This window comes from Ambystoma mexicanum, chromosome 3q (assembly GCF_040938575.1).
Source record: "Ambystoma mexicanum isolate Mex_15411 chromosome 3q, UKY_AmexF1_1, whole genome shotgun sequence".
NCBI lineage: Eukaryota > Metazoa > Chordata > Amphibia > Caudata > Ambystomatidae > Ambystoma > Ambystoma mexicanum.
This window is the reverse complement of record NC_090926.1, coordinates 424280547-424297556: the sequence shown is the minus strand read 5'-3', so window position 1 is coordinate 424297556 and position 17010 is coordinate 424280547.

The following is a 17010-nucleotide window of genomic DNA, read 5'->3' as shown; positions in this document are numbered from 1 at the left end:
CGAAGTGGCTTCCCCATCGAGGGCCAAAGAGATCGCCAGATTGAACACACTCACAGCCTTAGGGTCTGGAGTGCTTTCAGAGGGCTTGATGGAAGGATCGGCGTGGCCGGTAGCCCCTAGTCCATTTCCACAGACTGCTGAGTCCCCTACTCCTGTGGGAGAGAGGCAAGTAGCCAAAGAGGACCCTACTTTGATAGCAGGGGACTCAGTGACTTCAGAGTTGCTAGGTGCAGCGCAGAAACCTGATTTGGAGGACCAGGTGGGCACAGACCTGAAGGGCCTGCCCAAGCTGGATGATTTTGCATCAGCTGGGGGGTCAGATCAGACTGACTTCTTCACAGCCCAGAGAGAGTGTCTGACTCTGGCAGCTCTGCAGAAGCAGGTGGAGGACAGGGCTAAGAGCGAGGCCCCTGGACTGTTCAAAGTGTACGTGGAGGATGGACTCCTGTATGGATAGCCAAAAGACTCTGAGGGTGAGGGCACCAAAAGGTTGGTGATTCCCCAGTACCACAGAAAGTTAATTTTGCAGTTGGCTCACCAAATTCCTTTAGCAGGTCACTTGGCAGGGACTAAGACATCGGACCAGTTGTCTGCGCAATTTTACTGGCCGCAGTTCAGAGTAAAGGTTTGTTACACTTCGGGCTTCCCTGCGGGCTTCCTTGCAGAATACGACTCCTTTACAAGCTCCTCTGTGGAGCAGATACAGGTTGCCATGGTGACTGTACAAACTACGACGGAGTCCGTGTCAGCTGACACGTCCTGTACGTGGAAGACGTACGGCAAGACACGCACCCATGCAGCTTTAAAACCACCGTCTTTCAAGGGGCTCGTTGCTGCTAATTAGCGTTACAAGCTACAGCGGTTACGTCCGTTTACTCTTTCGTGTTTCCCCCGCACGAATTCCTATTCTGCTTACCTGGTTCTGACCCTTGCCTGGCTTTTGGATTGGCTTGCCTCCTCCTTTTTTCCTGTCGTGCTCACCTGGCTTTTGACCCGGAACGTTATTGGATTATCACTTCCTGCTTCCTGCTGTCTCTTGCGGTACCTTATCCCAGCTAGCTGCTACCAGACGCGGAACGACTTTGCCCTCCTCGCAGGTGACTTGCTATCAACCATCCGGAACTCTTCTATGCCTTATCTGGATGCGTGTGTGCTCAGGTACATATTTGTAGTTGGCAACTCCATCTCTGCTATTTGTAATCATTTCTCCACGGCCTTGATTGGATTTTTCCTTTTGTTGGATTTTGGGACATTGAGTGACTGTCTTGTGAACTTGTCTTCAAGTGCATATAAACGCTTTGCTGATTCTGCGCCAACCCAGCACTAGTGCGACCCTCGTGCTGCTCGGGTTTATTTCCCTATACTAACATTCCTGTTTGTTGTTTTCTCCTATCGTTGTCTTCTGTTTCATGGACTATTATCCATCCTCAAAATACCCATATTTCAGGTTGGTTGTCATTGGTTCAATACTTTAGGAAGTCTCTTTAGAATTATTTCCACTCACTGTGCTTATTCATATTTTGTAGATTCAACCCCGGGGAAGCTCCACTCCAATACTTACCTAGGTATTTTCCTGTATTATACTGCTGTTCTGATTTCTTGGTTTATTTTCAACACTGTATAATATCTTTGTATTCCTTTGCAGCATTGGTATTGGCGGTGTGTGTTCTCCCCGCTCTTTTATTCAATTGACACCTCTGTATGTCCCAATCGAAACAGCAGAGAGGTACATTGTAGAAAAGAGCCCCTCTTTGAGGAAGCCTGAGTCTTGTACTCAGGGGAGCTGGGATGGAAGGCTGAATATTGGTTCTCGTACAACCATCATCTCCAAGGTCACTCATCCACGTCTTGGGCCTACTTTGGAGTGGTGAGTAACAAGGTTAAGGAATTTGACCGGTCCTGCCTGACTTGTCAAGCTGCTGGCAAGTCAGGTAGTGCCACAAAGGTCCCCTTAGTTCCACTACCCATGGTTGGGCGGCCTTTTCGACAGAATAGGCATGGACATTGTGGGTCCTTTGGATCCTCAAACAAGCTCAGGTAACAAATACATCATGGTGGTGGTAGACCAGGCCACAAGGTACCCTGAGGCTGTCCCTCTGAGGAGCATCAAAGCCCCTGTGGTTTGCGAAGTCTCTGATTGGCATACTCTCCTGTGTTGGATTCCCCAAGGAAGTTGTTTCTGACAGGTGATCAAACTTCATATCAGATTATATTAGGCTATGTGGGAAGAGTGTGGAGTTACCTACCGGTTCTCTACATCCTTCCATCCACAAACAATTGGGCTTGTTGAGCAGTTCAACAAGACACTGAAAGGCAGGATAGGTGACTTGGAAGAGCACCTGATGAGAAAATGGGATATTCTAATGCCATGCCTTCTGTTCGCTGACAGGGGTGTGCCACAGAGCGGAGTAGGGTTTAGCCCCTTTGAGCTTAGTTTTAGACACTCAGTATGTAGAAAGAGGGATGGAAAAGCAAACCATCATCCTCTAGACAAGATGTGGTGGACTATGTACTTGTGCTTCGTTCTAGAATGGGGAAGTACAGAAGTACATGGAACAGTCAACGAGAAACCTAAAGAGCTGATGAAGCACTGGCACAATCAGAATGCCACAGTGACAGTCTATTCTCCAGGCCAAAGGGTGTGGATTATGGAGCCTGTCAAGCCCAGTGCCCTTCAGCACAAGTGGACTGGGCCTTACTGAGTGCTGGAAAAGGTCAGTGAGATGAATTATCTCATTGAAGTGAAAGGACCTAAACAGATGTGCTGGGTCTTTGAGGTCAACCGGCTAAAACTCCATTATAGCCGGGATGACTTGGTCATGGCATTAGTGACTGACAGAGAGACTGAGGAGGGGACTGATCCCCTCCCAGATTTCCTGCACACTGAATCCACAGATGGGTCAGTTGAAGGTGTCAACCTTGCAACAGACCTATTAGAACAGCAACTGACAGACTGTCAACATTTACTGGGACAGTTTTACGATCTGATTTCTCTGACTCCAGGTCCCATAGATTGGTGCACCCAGGATGTGTACACTGGAGACAGTAAGCCGGTGAAGAGTAGGATTCACCGGATGTCCGATAAGGTCATGGACACCATCAAGGAGGACATTTCCAAGATGCTGTCCCTAGGAGTCATAGAGCCATCCCAAAGCCTCTGGGGTAGCCGAGTGGTACTGGTCCTGAAAAAGAACAGTGGTGGGAAGACTGAAGTTCATTTTTGTATTGACTACAGGGGGCTCAATTCCATCACAAAGACAGATGCTCACCCCATTTCTCTGGCAGATGAGCTCATTGACAAGTTCGGCGCTGCCAAGTACATGAGTATCTTTGACCTCAAGGCATGGTATTTGCAGGTCGGCTTGAGAGATTGAGTGAGAGAGAGGTCAGTATTCTCAACCCCAGAAGGACATTATCTGTTCACTGTGATGCCCTTTGGATTGAAGAATGCCCCTGCCAGTTTTAAGCAGATGGTTAACCAGGTTTTGTCGGGTCTGGAAAGCGTCAGTATCACCTATTTAGATGACAATGCTGTCTTCAGCCACACATGGGAGGATCACTAATCCCACCTGAAACAAGTTCTTCAGGCTCTGCAGAATGCAGGTCTGACTATCAAGGCCATGAAGTGCCAGATGGCATAGGGCACAGTGACTTACCTGGGCCACCTGGTCAGTGGAGGTAAAAACAACCTCTTGAAGCAAAAGTACAGGCTGTGAAGGATTGGGACATCCCCACCACACAGACGCAGGTGAGAGCCTTTCTAGATGTCACCGGGTACTACCGGTCATTCCACAGGGTGCATGGGACCATTGCCATGCCCCTGAATGATGTAACTTACAAGAAGATGCCGAAGAAGGTAACTTGGACCCCCGCCTGTCAAACCTCCTTTCTGGATTTAAAGGATGGATTGTGCAGGGCCCTAGTGCTGAAAATGCGAGACTATGGTCAGGAGTTCATGTTCCAGACATACACCTGTAATTTTGGGATTGGAGCAGTATTAGCACAACCTGTCACGTACATTAGCAGGCCAAGAGGGAAAGAAACTGGGTTGTCGTAGAAAAAGAGGCACTCACGTTTGTGTGGGCCATAAAGAAGCTGAAACCCTAAATCTTTGGGTCTTAATTTACGTTCCAAGCAGACCAGCACTTTGAGGTAATGGAGGAGATCGGCAAGGACATGCATCGCCTCGCTGACAACATCATTACGTCAAATACTAAAATGTGCGGGAGTATTAGCTGTTGCGTGGTGAGATCTCTGCCTTGAGGGCCTGCCTGTATGAGGAGATGAAAGCCTCAAGGGAGAGTCTCCATCTTGAGATGTCTTCCCTGAGGGACACCATCAGTGCCCAGATCGATGCATCAAGGGCTGCTATGCAGGCAAACATTGGTGAAACACGGAAGGAGAGTCACCAGGACCTTGTGGCACTTGGCTGCCTGTTGCAAGCATCCATGTCACGTGTGGCAGCCACACAGGAGGCCAAGGCATCATCCTTGCATGGCCACGGTGCCCCTTCCCATGAGGATGGATCGTAGCTGGATTTCTGCCCAGTTGGGATGGATATACTTTGAGTTCCTTGCATTATGTTTTTTTGTTACTTCTCACCTCACCACACCCCTTCCTCATTACCCTTGCTGACTTTGTGCATAGTCATGGATATATTTCTTTTCAATTTGTATTTGCTGTCCAGGGTGGATTCATTTGAATTCTTTTATGGACATTGCCATCTGGCGCCGTGTGCAGTAGGTTCTGTCATGGTGGAGCTGTGGGAGTAATGTTAGAGGTGACATGTTCAGACTGACATGTTCAATGATGTCAATTGGCATGCTCGTTTCACAAGTGGCATGGTCGGACATACAGGTAAATATGATGTTGAGCCATGATGTAAGTTTTGTGTGGAATATGTGACACTGTAATGGTCATGTAGCTCTTTTCAATTTAGGTCACTTTGCACTGTCCACCGACCCACACCCTTTGAATCCAAACTCAACACTCACCTTAATTTAAATTCCCCATACCCTCTGCTCTACACTGACCCTGCTGACACATATGAGGAGGCATATTGTTAGAGGGAGGTGGTGGGGATGCACAGCACAAAGTCAGTTAAATGAGGTAAGGTAGTACCCGCCTGTCTTTGGTTTGTTTGTTGTCGTATGCATTCAAGTACTGGCTGATGTGGCACAGGTAGTGTGTTGCCTGAATATGCCTTTCTGGTGTTAAGTGGGTGATTGTCACAGTCAGCTGACATGGGGTGGTACAATTTCTATTATTCTGTACCTTATTTGGGTATTTGCAGCATGCTGGTGGTAGTCTGTCCACTTGTGGTGCTTGTGTGCACGTGTTTCTGGTGCTGGCCCATACACTGACATCTAGGTTTGTTCTTGGATTATTAGGTGACATGTCCTGTGTTCCGTGCATTCCATATCCTGACATGATTGTTGTCAGGGAGCCATTCCATCATTCTTTTGCATCCTGCAGAACTGAGTCTCACCTTCCACATGGTGTGGGTTTCCAGTGACATGCTGCAGCATTCCTTGTACTTTCCACATGTTTGCGTGGTTGTGATGTGTGAGTTTTGCTCTTATTTTCTTGATGGGTGCAGGGCAGAGTACCGCCTTGTGCCAAGTCACTTTGCCATGCCGTACACCTACAGTCGGAATGCTCTATGGACCTTCAGCCCACTGCCATACTAGGGTGTTGCCCACACCAACCCACCCTGTCATGTAGGCCCAGTCCATGTGTCCCTATGGACAGTCTCTGGGATGGTGCCCTGGAGGCAAGTGTACTCACGTGTCTCTGCCAATGAGGCACCATTACACCCAGTGGTATGGTGAGCTGTCCACACCCTCCAATTCAGACACTGCACAAGCATTGTTGTGCTGGTGCAGAATTAAGGCTGCCCCAAGCCAGTCTTGGGCGGATGCTACCTACAGCTGCCAGTTATCCTGCTGGCCTGGCAACTCCCGACCTGCACAAGCAGGTGGTCCCTCTGCCAGTGGGAGGGGTCCGCTTTGTTGGCATTTCTGTGGCACATGCTCATTATGGGTGTGTGAATCAGTAATTTCAATTGTTCTTACTGAGGGTTCATGCGTGAACAACGGGTAATGGTAGTGACTCAATACGGGACGGTGTGCCATGGTCTTGATTTGTCATTTTCTGATGGCTCATGCCCATGTTACTTACTTAGTTGATATGTGTTGCCGATTGACCGGTTGTCTTTATTCGTATGCATGTTTGAGTGACTTTTGGTATGAAATGTGTGATACTGATGACACTATAAGGTTGTCGGTGGGGGATTTGTGTGTTTTTAACAGGTTAAGGCACACACTACATATCCACCCTGGCACTCCGTGTTTCATTTGTTGCGGCTGGAGCCGCGGGTATATTTAAAGCCGCGTCTATAAATATAAATGTTCTGTGCAATAATCATACTTTTATGTGGATGATACAGTACAGATTTTTATTTGTGTATGTTATTTCATGTACTTGGCTGATCACTTATTTGATTTGAAGTTTTGAAGGCCAATTTAGTTTGATTTGGGGTTTGCAGAAAAATGTACGTGTACCTGCGGCTAGAAGTAAGCTTTGTAGCCACTTTCAATATCCGCAGCTACATTTGATGCTGAGCAGGGTTTGTATGTGTTTTGGTGTTTCTAATTGGGTAGTGTTACATGTGTTAATGTGTACTTCATTGTGACAGGTTGCAGTGAACATGTTGGCCATTTGATTAGTTTTCTTATAATATAGTCCTCTTTTTGTGGCTTTGATTTTGGAAAGTAAGAAACTCCCCTTTTTGTCTACTTTTCTCATTTTCACTGCAGAACTCACACTGTGCAGTAAATGTTACCTGTGATAAAATTTGATTGGCATTAATCAGTTGTTGGTCATTGTTGTGTTGAACGTTTGATTTGATAATATGTTCATAATGGGGCTCTGTGGTTTTCTTTGTTTTTTACTGTATTTGTTGTTAACAATGAAGTGCTGCTGCTGTATATGTAAAAAAATGGGTGGGAACACTTATTGAAAGTTGTTTATTTGGAAAGACATTGCCTTTTAGTGAGGCGGATGATATAAAATCATGGAGTATGCTTGTTGTTGTCAAAATAATAGATTTATCACAGAGCGGAAGAAATGTGATTTTATCTGCAATGCTTTTTTAATCAATTATGGTGTGTGTTAAAGTGATTTTTGGGGTGATATAAAAATGTGTTTGTTTTAAAAAGATTTTGTTGGTGTGGTGTGATATTTAGTGTGCCCAGAGTTGAAGGTTCTGATGACTGTGAGGGCTTCAATAAAGACTTTGGGGCAGTATCAGATGCAGGAATGCCCCGTTGGCTTTGGGCTTATTGCTATGCAAACTCCTATTATGTAAAACGTAGTATGTTTTAGGAAATGGTATTTTAGTACAGAAATTAGAGGTTGTAAAATGTTGGGATGGTTTATTTGAAGCTTACATGTGCAGCAGTCTAAAATAGGAAACACTGTTTTTGTTTTAATGTTCTTGTTGCTGTACTATTATTTGCTATAGAAATACTGGAAGCTGTCAATGGCAGGTTACTGGGCACACAGTCCCGGACAGTCCTGTGATGTCCACGAACATCTTAGATTTCGGGGGCATCTATGCTTATTTGTGTATTACAGGGTTTGCGAAAGGCAGTTTTTGGATGATTTACAACTTTGGCGCCACTCAATGAAACAATTTCATTCTAGACCTGATTCTGAATGGTTCTGCAGAGTGTGGTGCTGATTTGTCAAGAGGGAACAAAATTGGAGTGGAGGTCCCAAAATATTGTAATGGCTTATAAATGTGGTGCCATTTAACAAATCTGCAGAAAAGGTTACAAAAAGATTTTAGATCTAGATATAAATGTTTTTGAAAAGTTTGGTGGGATTTTGTGAAGAGCTGACAAAATTAGAAGGGGGGGGTCTCAACAGGTTTAAACCCTATTTAACGTTTTTTTCCATTTGACGAATGTGGACAAACATTTTCAGAAAGATTATAGACCCAATCTTGAATGTTTGTAATGTAATTAGTGATGTCATCAGTAATGTGATCTGTGATGACAGTGTGATCATAGCCTGCGCAATGGGGGCGTGAAGTTAAGATGACTTTAGCTGAATTTCCAGGGTTTTGTTGCATTAAGTTCTCACATTAAAGTCACTGCAACTAAAGTTGTTCCTTGACTTTCAAAGGTTTTGTTACAATGTATTGCTCACCTTAACATTACCTGCAACTAAAGATTTTTCCTTCAATTTCAAAGGTTTTGTTACAATGTATTGCTCACCTTAACATTACCTGCAACTAAAGTTTTTTCCTTCAATTTCAAGGGTTTTGTTATTCTATACATAATTAGCATTTATAATACAGACCTACTCCTTAGACGAAGGAGGGCAAGAAAAAATAGCATTGAACTTTTAAAAAAGTAATGTACACCAGAAAAATAACCTGAGACAGGAAATGTTCCAAAAAATATGCTGGCAAAGTATAAAAGGTGCTCACCTTTCAAACCCAGCAATCCGTAGTTAAACATTCCCTGGAAAACAAAATTGCAATATGAAACAAGTGCTTGTGGTTGTTGGTTCCCTGAAAAGCAACCACAATCAGGGGAAAATAACTGCCCCAGTGTCCAGGATGGAAAACTCTCTTGCCACATCGTGGGAAAATACTCATGACTTACTTGCCCGCTCATCATTTCTCCTCCTCACCCCCATGTCTGGCTTTCAACAATACTCTGCTTTATAAAGCTAACTTGAAAAGTACACATACCATAGTGTCACTGAAATATATAAATCCTTATAGAATTAAGTTAGGCAAAAAGTGTACAATTGTGGCAGTATTTCCTTCATCTTAACGGTGAGACTACAAATACCAGAATGCAATTCAGCAAAAGGCAAAAAAAGTGTCTCAGAGTGCAAAACGTTCAAGGTCTGACACTAGCACGGTTTAATAAAAAGAAATGTGGATGCTCTGTGTTATGAGAATTTTAGAACTTTGAGAACTCACAATGGGCCTCCTTACGAGGTTGGAGGTAGCCATGATGCTATTAGCGCCATGGCTGCCTCCAAACTCGTTCCGACTCCGGTCTGGTGGATGGAGCAATTACCGGTCCATTCCGAGGTCGGCAGGACCGGTAATTCCCCATTCACCAGAGCTATTCCCCATTCCCATTTGAGCCCCCATAGGGCTCAATGGGAAGGGGCAAGGGGGCAATAACGGTACCGCAAATTGCAGTACCGTTATTGACCCCGGCATCCCTTTGCGGGTCCCGTCCTTAATGCCTGGTAAAACCAGGCGTTAAGGAAGGACTCGCAAAGGGAACTCGTAGTAGGGCGGTAAGGGATTACCAGCACCGGTGCCCTTACCGGTGCCGGTAATCCCTTACCGCCCACCTCGTAATGAGGCCCAATGTTTTAGGCAATGGGCAGTGAGATTACATTATTTGCCATGGAGCACACACTTGGTTAATCAGCATTCTCCAAGCAGGACACCCCTTACGGCACCATCATTTTGGCAGAGGCCGATTTGGCACGGGCATTCCGCCACATCACCCATTTCGGCGCATGAGTAATCCCGCTGCCGGTATTTTGCCGCAAGGGATGTTTCGACATTGCTGACATTGCAGCCACGTCTAAATGCGCTCATGCTATATAAGATCACAGGACTGCACTGTAACAAACCTTGCCAGCTCTCACTTGCATTGCTTTTCTTTTAATTAAATTAAATTAGTTAAATAAATAAAAACATACAGCCTTGCACCCTGGTCTGCCAGAGCTCAAGGCCAGCATTTAAACAGTAGGCCACAATGGCTTGGTGCTTCATGGGGAATACATTTCATACTTAGCCTATAATTTAATATGTTCAATGATAAAAGGCTAGGCATGAAACTTGTGAAAATCCAAACAATAACATCATTGTAGCATAATGGCTAAGTGCTGAGTCTTGAACTCCTTAAGGTCAGATTTCTCTGATTGCAGTGTTCAGCATAAATGTGTTTATAAAATTTCATTTTTTCTCTTATTATAAAAATGCAGATGCTGTGTGTTATGAGATATTTAAATCTAAGAAAACACACAGCATTCAGGACCGTGGACTGTATGCCATCCATGCAGTAACCGGGACAGACCCTGCCTACTTTCAAAGCGAGGAAGGATCCAGCCCCATTAGGCCATGTTTCTCTACGTATTTGTCTAAGGGGGACCATATATATAAGGCAACATGGCCTTAGTGGGCTGATCCCTTCCTCACTTTGAAAATACCTATTATATTTATTTTGTATTATTTACTCGGAAACTACAAGTACCAGAATGCAATTCAGCAAAAGTCAAAAATTGTCTCTGAGTCTAAAACATTCAAGGACTGACAGTAGCAACTAATTCAGAGGCCCATTCGGTCCCCCTTCCATGCACTAACCGGGAATGACCCTGCTTATCTTCAAAGTGGGTCTGACCCTGCTTAGCTTCAAAGCAAGGAAAGGTTCGGCCCATTCCTCTAAGTGGCCTTGTAAAGTTGGCTTATTTATCAGGCAACACGTCCTGAGGAGACTGGGCCCCGTCCTCATTTTGAAGCTAAGCAGAGTCTGTCCTGATTACTGCACAAATGGGAGACCTGTATAGCAATTGAGTCACTGGCCATGACTTTGTGCCATGGCCAGTGATTTTCCACCCCCACGGCCCTCTCCCTTTCACCCCAAGCTTCGTATTGCAAGCTTGGTCTCTGGATCCCCTCCAACTCCCACATTTCACTCAGTGCTTTCTAGCCATTCCCCCACCTCTACCCCGATGTCATTTGTATTTTGTTTTACCTACAAATAGCTTTTTACTGTGTTTTATTTTCCCATAACCTCAGCTATAGCCTCGAACATTTCTCGCATCGAGAGAAAAACAAGATGGTGGTCGTCACATTTCTGAAAGCCATGATCCTACAATGCACCCTTGCGAGATATAACTACATTTTTGGGGTAGGGGCACTCCCTTCTCAGTCAAATTTAAAAATAACTACGGCATGGAAAAACCCCAAACCATGCATGTGTCAATCTGAAAAAAACAAAACCCCTAACTATCGTGTTGCCCCCCCATGGGCAAGCACGCTCCGGTCTCAGACAATCTTGGACAACCTCCTAGGGGGTTATGGATAACTATACCCCCACTTGGCTGCATTCATATCAGGCCCTATGTGCACTGTGTTTACTCCTAGATTACTACTGACAACACAATAACATACTCCTATTTTACTACTGTGGACACAATTAACATGAGACACAAGATACAAAGAAAACACAAAGAATCAATTCAATTATAACAAGGGAATACATGTATTTATGTACACACAGCTAAGCATAATGCATAATACATAACAATGCAGGCAGTTCTAATGCTATGTCTAATTTGCACCTTTTATATTTCTGGTGCAAAGCTATCTTGCAATGACTATAAGCCTTTCAGGTTTCTAATGCAAGCCTGTGCTGCAAGTGTGTGGTTCTAATGCAATCTAATGCAAGCGCCAACATCCATCACCTTCATGGGCAAATCCACCCCAAATCCACACCATCTTCACACTCTCACTCTAGACAATCCTCTGTCTGGTTTTGCCCCTTCACCCAAAGCTCTTTGTGGGTGTGTGTGTCTTGTTCTTATCAATCAGTCAGCCTAGGCCAAAACCATATTTCCCATTCTGTTTCCAGCTCTGTCTGTGCCAGGCCTCTAGATCTGGTAACTGCCAAGCTCTCGATCTCATCAGAGCCTCATCACCATCTCCAGCCAACAGCCAGCAACCTCAGCAACCCCTCAGCAACTCCCTCTGTGGCTCTCTTCAACTCTCTGGCAACTCCTCAACAACCAACAACTGGAACTCCCCGCAACTCTCTGGCTCTCCCGAACTCCCTCGAACTAGCACCAGCAAACAACTTCAAACGGCTCTCCTCTCCTCCTTGGTTATAGTCCCCAATGACACACATATCTCTCCATGGTTACTCTACTAAGAATGTCTCTCTCTGTGTCAGCATATACCAATGCCTGCCTGTCTGTGTTTGCGTGTTCCTTGCACGGCATGTCCTGTCACTTTGTGTGCTGTCATCTTCACATCTGAACATCATATCTTTCTTTCATGACCATTCTGTGTGCGAAACACCATCTATTTCCCCATTCATAACCCATTCTCTCCACTGTAGGCCCTGTTGGCATCACAAAATGCTCTTTTAGGCCCCGTCCCTCTCTTGCAAAAGCACCTTCTCCCATCTCTCCATCGTGCTCATGGACCCCACCTTCGCAGTCTCTCAGGGAAGCACACCAAGCCAAGCTGATAAGCTTCCCTTCTCGGACAAGGGTTCATGTTATCTATGTCTCTGCCAATGTTTACGAATTCCTTCTCAGTGTAATTCATAACAATTCTCCGCACTGAGCCCAGTGGCGCAGGCAACTTCTGCTCCATCAGAATGGATTCAAATGCCAGCCTAATGCTTTCTAGCGTTTACGATTTCTCTCACAATACAAGCGCTAACTACATAATGCAAACTCATTCTAGGTGACTCAACATACATACATACATACATGACAGTCTCTTCATGTGTCTCTACAAAGCATACAATGTGAATGGCTTTTCATGTCATTTCAAATATGACACTGTGTGTGTTATTCCAGGCCTAATTCATTTCTCTCAGCCTAAGCGCTATTTCTGATGCAAACATAGATGCATAGCAAATCATGGTGCAAATATACCGTGTCTCTAAAGCACTATCATGGCACTTCAAATATATGCAAGTGTCATTCTATTGCAAATGGCAAAGTGGCAGCATGTTTCTCTCCTAAATGGCAAGCACTATATGCATACAGTATCATTCTAAAAGCATATTGCAAATGCATACAAAGGTGACAGTCTAATAATGGATAGTGTCTACTTCAATAATGTACTAATCAGCAATAATGGAATGAATCCATAGCAAAAGAGTAATGATTGGGTAACGGTGATTCTAATGATTCTCTAACAGTGAGTCTAATAATGGGTAATGGTTCTCTACAGATAGTACTGTCTAACAATGTGTCTTATGATTCTTCTAAATGGTGTTATGATTCTTCTAAAGATAACAATCCCAGGCTCCTCATTTCACCCAATTCCACAATTCTCTCCTTTTATCATTAGATAATCATAACAAAATATAGCATATGTCATATATAACATAACAATAGTGGCATGCTAATACCAAGCAATATTACTGAAGGGAAAAAGCATAAATCATTCATGATGCATATTATTTCATGATGCAAAAAACCCTTCTAAAAATGCAAGCATTTCACTCTATCAGTGGCAAGCGAAAATATTCAAATGCAAATGTGTCAGAAATCAGAACAGCATAGCCAAATGTCAAAGGTCAAAAGTTAAGCCAAAGGTCAAGTCAAAGTGTCTACAAGCCAAAGGAGTGAAAGTGTCTCTACAAACAAAACGAAAATGCAATGCATAGAATCAATGCATAAGTACTGCGTATACAGGTGTTTCCAATTCAATGTGTCAAGCACGAAATATGACAATCACTTTCACAGGTGTCAAAGGTCAGTACAGATGTCAGTAGCCAAACAGTCCAAACATTCCATTACAGATCAATGCATACATATCAGTGTACACATGCAGTCATATTCAGTTATATTCCAGCCCAAGGTATTTCAAGGTCACTCATGAGGTATGTGTGTCCTCACAACCGTGCACAGTACAAATTCAGTTCTAATGCAAAAGGTTCAGCCAAGGAATGTCAACAAAGATGAAATGTCAACAAAGCAAGTGTTCACAAATTGGATACTGTGTTCACAACAAGCATATCAATGTTCAGCAAAAGGTCAAAGTTCAGGTAGCAAAGTGTTCTCCACAGCATCAAAGTGTTCAAAGCAGCAAAGTGTTCAAGCCAATAGTGTTCAGATAGCAGAAACGTCTACAAGCCAATTCAGGTTGGCCTGCTTGATATATGGCAGCAAGATTTTGCACAGAGCTCCAAAAAGAAGACAGGAGCAAGCGTCAGGTACCATATGAGCCCCACTTGTCCCCATGGGGTGATCAACATATGCCCTTCACTTCAAAGGTAGCACACGGAAAACCGCGTGTCAGGACTTTCAATTGATGCCAATTGATGCATACGCTCCCGTTTCCCTTCACATCATGAACAAAGGCGACAGGTGCACTCATTCAGAGTGTTTGCAAAACATGCAGATGGTGACTCTCCAGTGCAATTCCATGCACAGTGCAATTTCATGCACATTGGCCCTTCTCCATAGGCCCATCTCTAGCAGGTTCAAATTCTCTCCTTCCTCGCCAGGTCATGCTGTTGCCATGCCATTGCCATGCCAGCCAGTCCCATGCTCTTCAAATGAGGGACAGCCAGCGTTAAATGCAAGTGCAAATGCTTTCAAAACACCATAGATCAATGCTCTGTCTCCTTCACTCAAGAGACAAAAGCTTCACTGCTTTCAAACATGGATCAGGCAAGAAATGCTTTCAGAGCGTGTATTCCTGCTCATTGCTGCATTTTTCTCTTTCTCTGCTCAGGCACAAACTTGTCTGGTGCAAAAGGTAAGGCATTCCAAATGGATTCTCCTCTCGCTGCAGATTACAAAAGCTGCTCACAGAGCAATCCGAATTTCTCTCTGCTCTCTCCTCTTATGCTGCTGCACAATTTATCACTGCTCTTTCACTTGGCACAGGATGCTGCAAGGTGTATTCTCTCTGCACAGTCGGTCACGATCTCCACTTCCCATGGCAATAGGTGTCATGCCACAAAGTCTCTTTAGTCTGGGTAGCAAGCAGATTTCCTGGGTACATTCTCAGAGCACAGCCATTGGACAAGGTAACACACTAAGGCCTCAAAATGGTCGGTCGGCATTCCCCAAAAGTGCTGCTGCAAAGCGCCAAATGTCAGATGCCAATGTCTCATAATTGCTGCAAACAAACAGCCATGATGCAAAGTCACATTACAAGGTGACAAAAGCCAGTCTCTTTCTTTGGTGCTGCTTCAAAACAGCCATGCAAAGTCACAAGGTGTCAGCCATCATCAAAGTCTGGTCATTTGGTCTGGTCATTTCATGCCGGTGATCTGGACATGCTGCTCTCATGCGTCATGCTGCTCCAAATCATGGTCTGGTCATTTCATGCGGCGATGCCATCTGGTCTGGTCATCAATGCAATCTCGGTCTGGTCAAGGTGTCTCTCCAGATTTCATGTAAAGGAAAACAAAAGTGCAAATATCAGTCTTACTCAGTTTCAGGTGTTTAAAAATAAAACAGCATTTCTCATTGTGCGTTGTAGTGCACATCGCTAGTTCTCTGCTTTCCCATGTCTCTCAAAAGACATCCATGCTATCTCCCCTGTGTCTCATCAATGTGTCAGTGCCTCTAACTATTGTCTCACTAGGCCTGTCTCTCCATACCTCATAACGCATTCATGCTTAATGCATGACTCCTGCCTCCATCCCTATCTTTTTCAAAACAAAACAAACAATCAGTTTCACATACTCCAACCATGTCACAACTGCATTCAAATTCACTCCTGCATTTCCTTCTGTGTCACTTCCATGTCCTCTAGATGTCACAACACTCTCCCCATTTTTCTTCATTAAGAATTCACAAAGCTGAATTATTCCATGCTGAAAAATCAAACCTGTTTCATTTAAACAGCCTCTCTCATATACAATGCGATTCACATTCAACAATGCACTGCTAACTCGTGCTTCAAATACAGAGTCTGCCAGTCCCGCGCAATCTCCAATGTCAAAAAACATGCTTTCCATGCACACATTAAAACTACGAACATTCCAGGCATTCAAGCTTTCAAAACATCCAAATTTAGCGCGATTCCTTTTATCAACGTTCTCTTGTAATGTTCTCAAAATATCGAGGTCATTCGACAATATTTTTTTTTCACTCGAAAACGTAGGAATCAAAATACTGGTGCAAAAACTGTCATTTTGTCTTTTCAAATCAAAGATCTTCACATAACTCTCTTCATGCACATAACTCTTTTCATGCATAAGTTTCTTCAATGGCACAGTTTCACAATGCCTCAAGTCTTCATAGGCAAAGCCTCTATGCATTCCGCTAGCCAATTCTCTAGGCACACTGCACATGTCTGTCAAATCTCCACTATCTCTCCCATTATTGTGAGGTAACTTTTTCTCCCCATGAACAATATGCATTATTCCAGGAACTATATTCCTGCACATCACTGCTGATGAAATTGAATTCAATGGGTCTGATGCTGGGACATTTTCCCAGTTACTAATCACATCTCTGAGACGATATATTACTGAGTGCAAATCAACAATATGTGGGCTCCTATCTGTAGCTATGTCTCTTTTAACTTTCAATACAGTTGATGCCTGTGATACTTCCCAGGCCTCAAGCATATTTTTTAGCCGATTTCTTATTGCCTTCAGGTCACTAAGAAATGCACACATTCTGCAGTTTCAATTATTCTGAGCATCCTCAAGAAAAAAACCTGTTTCTCTCACTCGGTGAATTAATGTACATTTATTAATAAAACATTGCCAGTCATGAAATACTGCTCTAGGTCAATGTCAATCAAATGTGACTAATGTCAACCAATTCTGGCAAATCAAGGTCAAACAATTACGTTCCCCTTCCTATGATGAACGAAATTGCAGACAACATGCTCTAAACAATAACATAACATCCTCAAGACAGACAAAACATGAAACAAAAAAAATCTCTATCCCACGAAGGAACGAACAGAAAAAAACCCCACAAAACACATTTGCACAAAATGTTCAAACTTAGTCCGCTGCGAAACCGATAAGTGTGCCAGCAGACCAGCTGCAAAACATCTATCTCTATCAGTCAGCATTGAGTGAAGATCCGGGTGTCCCCTTCATTTGTCAGTCTGAAAAAACAAAACCCGTAACCATCGTGTTGCCCCTCCGTGGGCAAGCACGCTCCAGTCTCAGACAATCTTTGACAACCTCCTAGGGGGTTATAGATCACTATACCCACACTTGGCTGCATTCGTATCAGGCCCTAAGT